Genomic DNA, 12,318 nt, shown 5'->3' with positions numbered 1-12,318 from the left:
GTTCTATATAAGAATGTTTCATGGTTTTTCTTTGTGTATGTGATTGCCGGTAATTGTGTCTGGCACTATACACTTATCAGCTACAGTAGATGCAGTCATTTGACATCCTCAGGCTGCTTATTGTATGCTTTTTTAAACAGCTGGAAACAAGCCAGATGATCTCTTTAGGAGTACTGAAGGCTATATCCTGCCACCTTATGCTAATTGCGTCCAACCTGGAAATTTTTAATACTAACAATTTGTTAGTTTGACTCAAAGGGCTAGTGAGGCAATTCTGCTGAATGAGAGGCTAGTTTGATAGCACAGGAGAGATATTGGTGCCTCTTTTGTGAGATTGTGCTTGCTGAGATGATAGTTCTAAAAATGAAACTCAGCCAGTGTATTACTCCTCCATCTCTCGAAAGGTGTCTGCTGAATTTGGGAGGTCTTTCTCTCATCACCCTGGTCAAGGGTTATTGCAGTTACTCCCTGTGGACATTCTAGGGTTACCCTGGGGTGTTGTGGCTGAGATTAGCCATCATCCTCTCAGTTTAAAGCAGGAGCTCCTCTCTCCTGGGCTTTGGCCTGGTGAGATTAGAGTTGAGATGCAGTTGAGTGATGGCAGAGGATTAGTAAGGAGCCCCTGGTGACTGACAGCTGAAGGTACGGCAGCACTGGTTACACACCTGGGCCTCTATTGTCTGTCCATGTCAGCTTATTCACTCAAGGTCCTAATCCTGTATCCACATGGACAACTACTCTAAAATATGATCAAATCAGCGTACATGTCCATTTGTGATAACCAGCTAATTTCTCTGAGCATTGCACAATCTGACCTTGGGTAAATTTTCTGGGACATCCACTCCGGGGAATATTGTGCCATTGTGTTAACACACATGTGAATGCTCCAGACTGCAAACTTCTCTCACTTGCTGATGATCAGTCAAGTGTATTTAATTATCAGCACATGGCTGCTAGTTACCCTCTTAATTCCTATGGATGCAGCAAGGGTGTGCTGTGCTGCATCCTTTCTGTGAAAAACGTCTTTTCCGCATGACTGTATGTCCTTATTGCTACCCAGCACTATAAAATTTATCATATTGACAGCTTCCTAACAAGTGTTTGAACACAAGAAAGAGAGAAGCCAGCATTGAGAACGTTATTGTTGCTGCTTTTCAGTCGAGTCACCTCACTTGACCACAATTATGGTAAACATTCAAAGAAAAACTATTCATGTAGCAAGTGTGGAATAACTCCTAACTGCTGACCCTTTGCTGCCTCCATGGTATATTGCTATGGTGCTCCATGTTATTAGCACTAGCATAGGGAACACTGCTCCTGACGTGTGGTGTTATAAACACAGAGCAATAACAAAGAATGAGCTTGCATGGATAACAAGGAGAGGATGCTTCAGTAACAGTGGGCATTTCTCTACTCTTTCCCTTTGTCCCTTCTATACGGCTTAAAGAGACTGAAGGATGTTTAACCTCTGACCCCTGCAGACAGGAAGTGACTGACACTGGGCTCATAGCTCAGCATTGTGCCTCACCTCAAGTGGAAATACCTGTCATCAAGTGTGTGTGTGTGTATATCCTAAGACTTCAGCTGACTCAGACTCTTTTGGTGTCATGTTTGCTGTTTAGCAGTACAAAAGTTTGAATGTGTGTCCGTGTGGGGCCCAAATACAAAACGAGGTAGGGGTGTGTGTGTGTGTGTATGTATGTGTGTGTTTGTGTGTGGAGCGCGGAAGGAGTGTTACCTCAGGCTGTGTGCTAATATCTGTGTAATTCATCATTAATTCTGTCAGAGTGTGTGTCTGACATGAGCTTCAATCCCTTGGGACAGGAGCCCCAGCAGGTGTGCCTCACATGTAGTGCAGTGTGTGAGTGTGAATGTGTCTTTTGTGCACATGTGTGAACTCTGCAGGGCTACCGGCTTGACAGCCCGTTTGTCTGACTGTGGAAGCAGTTTACCCAATGTGGTGCGTGCTGGTTAAAATGAAAAAAATAAAGCTACCAGCATTTTGCACCAATAGTTAACACTTGAAAGTGAAAGACATGCAGTGCAAGCTGCCAGGGCTGTTTTGAAGACAGCTACAAGTAAGTTTCACACCGCTCCAACTGTCACGGCTTTGCAGGGCTGTCAGTCACTCTTGGCACCATATGGGCTTCTGTCAGCGCTCCTAAAGTTTGGCTCAGGTGAGCAGCCTTTGCTTCAGCTTTACAAAGGTGTGTCTGCGCACTACTCTCTAATGGTTCTGATTAGTTTTGGTTGCCAGGTATAATACATATATCAAGGTGTGATCAGATGGGTTCTTCTGTCTGGCTTTCTGAGTTTCTTTTGTACCCAATTGTTTTATAAGACTGGTGATGTTAACTGTAAATGTGCATTTGTTCTATGTGATTTGTTAAAGAGGCGTACACACTCACATAAAGTGCACAAAAGAGCACAGGTAGAGGAAAAACTGGTCTATAAATGAGTGCCGTGAGTGGAATCCTTGACGTTTTATTTTTCTGACATGGGAAGTTGAGTACAGAATATGTTTGGCATGCAAGTGACGTTAAAAGGTCACATCATTTTCGAAAAAACCTTCCACTTTACTGGCATGCAAAACCAAAAGTAATAGCAGAAGCAGTTAGGATCTATTGCTGTAATTTAATGGATCTCAAAAGATGGATTTAAAAAAGAAACAGGCCAGCATATGATGATTTGTATTACAGTTTACATAGCCTCCAAAAGTATAATCGAATACATTCAGATAGCTTGAATTAAGCCTTCCCCAATCCCTACCTTACACTAAAGCCTCTCCCAATATCTCTACAGTATTACTTTTTAACATATGTCTTTACTGTATGTTAAAGTTTACTGCACAACATGTGTGCGTGTGTTTACTACCGTTTCTACATGCTGAAACATGTTACAATGTCACAGTTTTAGGTTCCCCCTAAAACTCTTCCACTGCTCTGGTTTCCAGCTCCATGTTCTTTAGTTTGGGGTTTCAGCACTTCAAATGCTCTCAAAAATACTCAACTTTGCTACTTTAAATTTGTAAATTTCCTCTATGAGCTGTGTCATCTGCTGCACCAGCTGGTGATGGGAATACTTTTGTCCTGTGCAAAAAATCAACACGGAGCAGTTTTTAACAGGTCAGATTCATGAATTTCACTGTTTAAAAATATCTGCATACTGTTAAGAAACTCTGTTATTTTAAATAACGTCTTATGCACAGGTCACCACTGTAGGTTGTTCAGTGGCCCCAGGAAGTTGAACCTGATTGACATCCATGATACAGCATCTGGAAAACTAAGTTTGATGTTAGTCCCTTGAGTTTCACATTAGAGAAGTTTAGTTTTTCCACTTAACTCTCCATAGCACAATGTATACAGTACGGTAGTACTGAGTGCATATTACCTAACAGCGTGCATTATACAGTTGACAGTAAATGTGGGGATTTTTTTAAATTCAGTTTGCCTCCTTGCCTCATTTAAACTTCAGCATGAAGTATTTATTGCAGATCACAATTTGTCTCTCTAAACAAAGTTTGGGGCCAAGACGGCTGTATTTGTCTGTGCAGAGACAAGTGTGCATGTCACTGACTTGGCGTTTAACCGCATGCATGTAGACGCTTGTGCATGTTCATACTAATGCACCCTGGCTGTCATACTTCCAAGTTCATGTGCTGCTGGAGGGCGTAAACTGCTGTGAGTTGATTGACAGCTCTGTGGTTTTTCTTCTACCTCTCATGCAGAGAAGGAAAAGTGATGATAAATGGGAAGTTGTCTCTCAGTCTGTCCTTATGTTTCTGTAACCCGTCAGTGTGTATGATGGGATGGCAACTGTAATTCTTCCACTATCAAGTTTATATATTGTAAGTGCACACTTACATCATATTCTAAATCATAGTAGTCCCAACGCTTGAACTCAATCACCAGACCCAATGATTATTCTCATTTCCGGCTTATATTTTTTAATCTTAAACTCTTGTAAAATAGCTTTGCATCAATGACAGTTCAAAGTAATCCCTATTTATCTTTTTACTCTGCCTTGGTTCAGCCCCTTGGCTCATTCTCTGTCAGAAATAAGCTATTTTAGCTTCTCTTCCTTTAAGCCAACTTTTTCTGACTGGCTGCTACCAAAGTTATGAATAGAAGGTGAATGGGGCTTTTGTGCTCATAGCCAAAGCTTTATGGCTGAGGTGACCAGATTAAGGATATGCACTCTCCTGAATGTCATACATGTCCAAGAGTACAAAAAATGTCTGAAATGGAGCATTTAGAGTCTGATACCTGTGATTTTGGCTCAGATGAATTACCTTCTATGAGTGCATGCACTGTTCACATTACTTAAAAGTTAGGCCACATTGAATATACACATCTATCATTGTGTGTGTGTGTGTGTGTATATATATATATATATATATATAGATAGATAGATAGATAGATAGATAGATATACATACATACAATATACACCTGGATTCAGGTGATTTATCTGATCCTGTTTGTAGATCTTCTCAGTTTTTGTTAGCTTGATGCATCTAGATTAGATTGAAATGTCTTGGAAAGGTTTGAATCTCTGGGTTGGCTGGGACCTTTATGTGTGGACTTTGCGTATTCCTGTTGTGAGCTCTTGGGTTTCCGTCGGGCACTCCAATTTCCTCCTGCAACCCTAAGACATGCATGATGGGTTCATTGGTAATTCTAAATTGGCCACGGATGTAAGGTAGATAAACGCTTAAGTGTATAGACTAAGTCTATGTTTGAGTATATGGGTGAATGTGGTTTCTCTAGGCTAGAAAAGTGCTATACAAATCCAGTCTTTTCCATTCTAATCTCCAGTCTTCTCTACAGACTGTAAATTTAAAGGAAGTAACCTAGGGACAGTCTGTTTTGTTCCACACCCACTTCAGTGAGACCTCAGCTCAGTGCCTTGCAAGGATGAGTATAGAATGGCATGTAAAATGTAAAAAAAAAAAAAATTAATTCTTTAATCCAGCTGTTCGACAGAAGTGAATTGCATGAATCCATTGTGTAGCGTGTCTTTTTTTGTGTAGCATGCTCCCAGCATGAAATGTTTTAGCATGGTGCATAGTAGCTCCTCACTGTTCCTTGCAATCTGTATTGATAAAATCTTGAAGTCGTCTTTGTTTATTGATAGATTAGGATGATTTCCATCTATGAGCTATCAGTTTCTTGGCAGTTGAGGAGTTGCTTGCCTAGGGCACCTCTGGTTGAGTGGTAGCTTTTATTTGTATTGTAGATGGCCAATGAGTTTAAATGAGTTCAAAGTATGGACAGGTAATCCCTGTGAGCCAAATCCTCAGGCTTTAGACTACAGTAAACACTCCGTTTTGCACAGTTTTTTTTACACTCTTGAATATGTATGATGTCAAAGGCAAAGGATGTCTATAATATGGTTGTGCACCAAAAAACAAGATTTTATAATGTCACAGAGAAATCCAGCACATCTAGAAACAAAAAGCTGGAATCAACAAATGTAGATCTGTCATTTAGGTATAATTAATGGCTAAGACTTATTGGTGTTTAATTTTCCACCAGTCATTAATCTGCTAATGAAAACACCAAAACGTTGCATGATCATTTTGCTGACAGGAGAGCAATTCAGTGGCATGACTATTTATCACTGTTGTGTGCTTTGATTGATGGAAAAGAATCACCAACTGAGGTTCCCATGTATCAAGAAGAACAGATGTAAATTGTGCTTTGTTGCAGTCACGTAGCAGCATTCCCTGCAGTGCAGTCATGTACTGTCAATACATGACCGATTGTCCTTTTGTTTTAAATTTGCAGGTTTATTCTTGTGCAGTACAGACAAGTGTGAAAAGCAGGAGTGCTTCATATCGCTGCTACAGCAAGAATTTCGTGATAGTGTCAACCTTGTGTTGCGTATGTATAAACAGACAAAGTAAAATCCACAGTTTGTTACTGCAGTTTATCTGTGTGTCCATGCAAAGAGAGGAAAGACACTGATCAAATAAATCCTGCTCTTATCTTAACTTTGATCCTGTGAAGCTTCCTTCTGCTGCATCAGATCACATTTTAGCTGGTTAGTGGTGCAGTTGTTCATTGTTTATTGGTAGCAAGCAGTGGTGGCAGGGAGTGCTGCAAAAAAGCATTCAACATCCAGTAAGATAGTCTACACCAAATGCAGAAACAAAAGAGTTCTTTAATGCTTGCATGAAATAAAAGAATGTGTGTTGCATTCGCCTATGAGATTTTGACACAGTAGTTGTTCTGCCTGTTTTCCTCTTATCCCATCTGCAGGTACAAATCAAAAACTCCCACATCAACCCCTAAAAATAGCCATGTTCACATACCACACCTCAGTATCTGTCAAGTGCTTGTCCGCAAGTGCCTGGGCAAAAGTCTGAACTTCCTTCTTACTTACTTAAGATGGCATTCCAGCTTTGAAACGTGCGTAACGAATTCACAAGAACCACACTTGCTTGCATATTCTCATACGTCATCGTCTTGTCGTCACTAGATGAGAAACCAAGACAATGGATCTAGTTATCCGCAGCAATAATGATGCTGGGTGTTGTGGTTACCTTTTATAACTGTTGGCAAGGGAGTCAACCCACCTGTTGAGGTAATTAGTGTGAGACACACCTGCCTTATGTAGTTTCTAAATAATGTTTGGTATTGTGAAGCTTTATTGAGCTCAAAGGACATTTCCACTCTTGGATACTTCGACACAGTTGGATATTATCGTTGATCTTGAATGCATTCCTCATGTCTTTGTAATGAAGTGTTGCAACCTGCCTTCGTTACTTTCATTAGTGATCTCATGAGTCTCACAGAGAGTCTTTTGACTTCTCCCACAGACCTGACCTGAACCTTTCTTAGTCAGCTGTGTGAATAGGGACAAACCAGCACAGGTTTTACATCAAAGCAGTGTGAATGCTAGGCCCTAAACCATAGTATATACATAGTCACACCATCATGCTATTAGTTAATTTAATTTAAATAATTCTGTCTTCTGTGATAAAAGTTGAAGATGAAGTTGCAAGCACCATGCATAACATTTACCAGCTTTACCAAGAAAGGCTGGAAGATGGAAAGCACCCATATCTGTATTACACACCCAGACAGAAATACAGATGCCTGAAATAGGATTGTGAGCAACCTAAATCAGATAGTGAACTCACTTACTACTATTACCAGCACACTTAAACACGCTTCTTAGGAGAAAACTGGGCAATGTGTATCTCAGCAATAATATCTTTAAATATATCAAGCATGTGTCCCATAACCTTTTTACTGAAAATGAGGATGCAAAATATTCTGGAACTATTGTGCCATAGATACTTTCAGTAAACATTCCATTTGATGAGTTAGATGACTTACGTGCAACCAGTTATGGCCTTTCAGGGCAATATTATTATTATCTTGTTTAGTGGCTTTTTTACAGATATCACAATACTTAATTTCTGAACCCTTTAATTTTTCATTATGTGCCACACTTAAGACTGTGTGACTGACTTGTGATTTTGCAGTAATATGTGTCGTATGTCAATATGGATCTTCTGTGTAAGATTTTTGGGGGTTAATGAGAATAATGCAGTTTAACAATGCGAGTTGTTAATTAGTTTCAACTACTTTGTTGTTAATGAAATGAACAAGAGATGCACTTGGTGGCAACAGTGAGACAACCCACAAAGTAGGAATGGTTTTACGTGTGGAGGCTGCTGACATTTTTTCTCCCTTGATCTTTTCTGGCTGGTTTTTCACTAGTTTTACATTTGGCTAGGGACAGAGGCACTGCTGGTAGCACCAGGTAATGCCTGGACCCTACAGAGGTTGCACAAATAGTCCATCTCCGAAGGATGGCACATCAATATGTGCCATCACCAGAAGTTTTTCTGTCTTTTGTGTGTCTTTCTTTTCCTCTTGCATACTCTCAAGAGATTCCAGGATACAAGCAGTTACTCCAGGAGAGCTAGACAGGGCCATAGAAGGCCCTCAACCCATCAGTAGCAGCAGCATCTTTTCCTTTGTGCAAAAAGAAACAGGATGAGCAATGCCAAAGCTACAAAACGACACCCAAAAAGCCACTGTTGTGAATGTCTCTGACCAAACAATCAGAAGCAGACTTCATAAGAGTGACATGAAGGTTAGAAGAGTGGGTCCCTAGTGGGCCCCGTGCTCACTGCCCAGCACAGTGGAGCCCAATTGGCATTTGCCATTACCAAAATACCAGAAATGGCAGGTCCACTATGGCACCCTGTGCTTTTCACAGATAAGACCAGTTTCATACTGAGCCCATGTGAAAGGGTCTGAAGAAGACGTGGAGAACATCACTCAGCAGGTCCACTTCTTTGGCAGGCCCATGGAGGGATGAACAGACCTCTGCGGGCTAGGAAATGGCATGACTGCCATTAGGTATCGGGATGAAATCCTTGGATGCATTTTTAGACCCTAAACTCATGCAGCAGATCCTGGTTCCTCCTGGTGCCCGGCCTTATGTGGCATTATGCAGGATGGAGGAGTCGATACCACTGACTGCCCCCCACGCCTGCTCGACCTAACTCCAATAGAACACCTCTGTGACGTTATGTTTCAATCCATCTGACTCCACCACGTTTCACCTCAGACTGTCCAGGAGCTCAGTGATGCCCTGGTCCAGCTCTGGGAGGAGATCCCTCAGGGTTTGGGTTAAAAGCAGTCATTGGAAGTATGCCCTGATATACCTGAGCACGTGGGGGCTATACAAACTATTTAGTACCATTTAGAGTTGCACCAATGAAATTTCTGCAACATACACTAACCTGCTGCATCATTTCTTTTACTTTTTGGGCTGTCTTTGAATTCAGTCCTCTGTAGGTTGATCATTTTTATTTCCATCAAACAATGTGGCACCCTTTCATTCCTAACACATTACACAGTCCATATTAGTATACATATGCAGCTGATTGATGATTTGTTTTTCTCATTGAGATCTGATGTGTTTTCAAAGTGGCTTTTTTTTGAGTAGGGTATTTTATTTTCATGTCAAACTATGTATATATTGACAAGTGCCAATATAATCACAAAAGATTCCAATCTGTTACAGTGCTGCCATAAAAACATCATGGCTGTACTCAGTGTAAGCATCATATAGTTTGAGCAGAAAGGTAATATATGTCAAGATGTTGTCAACTGGAACTTCAGTGAATATTTTTGTAACTTGAGGAATGCTTAAAAAGATTGAGCCATGTTTAAGTTATATTTCTTAATATTATATTATATATTTTCAAAAAATTAGAGAAAACCTTTTTATTCCGCTTTTCAAGATACCACTTTGTTCAAGGCATTTTCATTTGTCTCATGTAAGTGAGTAAATAATGGACAACTGGCATGACAAACTACTTTTTATAATTTGTTACCAACTAAGTCAAAAGATATTTTATAGCTGCAAATGGAAACACTTTGAGTGGATGAAAAGTCAAATTGGGATAACAGGGCATACTATCAGAAAACCTTTTCTCAAAGCCTTTCATGGTGTTGCACTCATTTGTACAGATGAAAGATGGCAGAAGTAGCAGGTTTTAAAGGCGGAGAGGGATGTCAAGACTGTTTAACCTTTGGTTGACGCATACTGACCTTTAGAGGCAATATGGTATCTCTTGTAGCTGTAGACACAGGGACTTGGTTGTTAGGCCTTGTTGAAGAAGCAGAACTGGTTTGGGGTTTCATTTTACTCCATGCAGGCAGTCCAGACCTCATAAATCCACTCCCAGGGTTAGTGTTGTTCTGTCTCCAGCACACAGAATTAGTACTACACTTTTTCTGATTTGAAGAGAATGACACACAGATGTTACTGACACTCTTCTCTTTGTTCCCACTTTATCTCCACATCAAGTAATGTTTTTACTTTTTGATCTGATCAGTGCACAATAGTGTTAGTGCCAGACAATCCATGCAAAGATGCAATAAGGAGAGATGGTAAGATTGCAGAAAGCACACAGTCAAAACCCACTATGGAGGAAATTCTTCATCGTAACAATGAGAAAAACAGGTATAGCCCCACAAACATATGTGCTCTTAACATAATGGATCCTGGCAGGCAGTAACTCATACACTGTCCCTATGCCCCAGAGAAGAGTTTAACAGTTGGCCTGTTCTGTGGTGTAATATTTGCTATTTAATGAAGCCTGAAATATGGTCGCCATTTCAGCTTCCCAGTATTAGGTTGGAATTCTCTTTACGAATTGATCCATTACAGCATTTTAATAACTATTTTAATTAAAGCGCTATATGACACTCCAGCACTGAATTCTTCATTGTAGAGCAATTTATCTACAATGAAGAATTTCTAAAAGTCGATTACATGAGTTATACATTAAATAGCCCCTGACTGGAACGGTTGGTTCTCATTCAAAGCACATTTCTCCATGGAATAATAAAGGGGAAAAACTTGTTGGAATCCGTCTCCAGCAATCCACAATGTAATAAGGACCTGCATTCATATCTGTTTACTGGTCTTTTTATTCACACTTCTGATTTAACCAGCTGTTTTACTGCTAACTCAAACCAGATTTGCACTACTTTCTGTAGTGTTGCCCTAAGTGATTGGAACCAGTTGTCAAATTTAACAATATATAATGTTAAACTGTACTGCTACATTTGAAGGACCAACTAAATTTAACTCTTAAAGTCTTCGTCCCAGTGAGAGTGTTTGTACTGTCACACCTGTTAATACACTGAAATTTAAAATTTCATTGTGTTGTGTATTTTCTTGCACATTTTTAATGACATGTAGGTTAACAGACTATACCTTCTGGTGGTTTGCACACAGTTTTCTAATACAGAAGAATAGTTTAAAACTTTTAAGATTCCTTGAGTTCTATATGCAGCACTTGTTTTTCACTACTTTTTCACCTCTAACGGTTTGCCAATGCTTTATGCAGTTAGTTTTAAATTCTGAAAAGAATCTTGCAGGTTACTAAGTACATCATAATACAGTATTCCTTTCAAAGGACCTCTCTGCTTTTGCTACAACACTGTCACCAACCCCATCAGTCAGAGTCAGTGACCTGCCAAAATTATGACCTACTAAATATGTTGGATTGGATTCATAGATCTGATTTCACTGAGGCTATAAGGTGAGGTATTCCCCTGCATTTGTCACTTATCATTCAATAAAATATAGTTTTGGACAATTTGACCCTGTCTGGTCGGCGGGGATAGAGAGGAATGAGCAGCTATTATTATCCTGCTTTACGTCTCTGGCAGTGTAGCGGTGTCAGTCAGGGGCTGGCGGTGGAAGCCAGGGGGCCGGTTAGGACTGCTGGCTCTCTGAGGTGCTTCATCTTGGGACCAAGGCAGCGAGACCTCTAACTGAACCGCAGCCATTTGGATGGAAAAGTGCTGAGGCAGCAAGCTCGGGCCGTTTCACTGGGTGGAGTTCTTATACTGTACTGCTAAGAAGATGTGGCGTTTGGCTGAGAGCCAGTTTATGACTTTATTATCATGCAAACATTGTTCCCGTGCTCAGATTCACACATCATTGTCAATTATGTTGTTTTATTCCACACTTGTTTCTCACCACCAGTAGTTACTACCAGCATCTGTGATCAATTTGTGTGATTTATATACCAGAAATGAGTCTGTGTTTTAAAAGCCACATGTGTCTGTGTTTCACCTTGTCATATTGGCTCTTGGCAAACAAACTCTAAGATTCCTGAGATTCCTCTTAGTAGAAGCCAATGATAAGGGGAAATGCGAAGTAAAGAGAGGCCTTAGTGTTCTGACAGCAGTTTGCCTCATTGATGGATTGAGGTGAATGTTTGAACACCAGACAGACAAAAAGAAGCAAATGGCTTTTATGAGCAGCGTGATTTATCCGTTGAACAAGCTTTGTCGAGCTCTGCTAGCTGAATTTATGGCACTTGACACACGAAACGGGCTATCAGTGCTGCGTTTGGATGTTTGGCAGACGCCCACCGTACTTTCACACAAAGGAAGCATGAAATATTAGCATTATTTTAAAAGGTTTCCGTATATTAGGGAGGAATTGGGTGTTCTTTTCCAAGATGGTTCACAGTAAAGCCATTCACTGTCTGGAAAGATCACTGACAGCCAGGTCTGGATGGAAAATGATTGAGAATGATATAAGACAAGGTTCCAGAAGTGGTTGTAGATTTTCACTTGGAGCTGAAAATTGTCAGTGGTCAGTTTTCATAGATATTTAAACATTCAAATATTAGTTTTAATGAACTGAGGCTCAGAAATGTTGAAAAATGAGTTTTTTAATGCTGAGTTATTCTGTGCCAAGTTACTAATTTGTTAGAACACACAAATTAATAAATTCAGTAGTGACGTTGCTGTTTTCCCCCAAC

At 40.2% G+C, this 12,318-nt stretch overlaps 1 protein-coding gene across 1 annotated transcript in view; it reads left to right on the top strand.

Moving 5' to 3' along the window:
* The window catches only part of gmds (GDP-mannose 4,6-dehydratase), a 171,618-nt gene that overhangs the window by 136,016 nt on the left and 23,284 nt on the right, over positions 1-12,318 (top strand). The gene's annotated exons all lie outside the window — the stretch shown is intronic.

The sequence above is a fragment of the Pelmatolapia mariae genome, linkage group LG17 (genome assembly GCF_036321145.2).
Source record: "Pelmatolapia mariae isolate MD_Pm_ZW linkage group LG17, Pm_UMD_F_2, whole genome shotgun sequence".
NCBI classification, from domain to species: Eukaryota; Metazoa; Chordata; class Actinopteri; order Cichliformes; family Cichlidae; genus Pelmatolapia; species Pelmatolapia mariae.
Note: the sequence above shows the minus strand (reverse complement) of the source record. Positions and strands in the feature narration are given on the sequence as shown.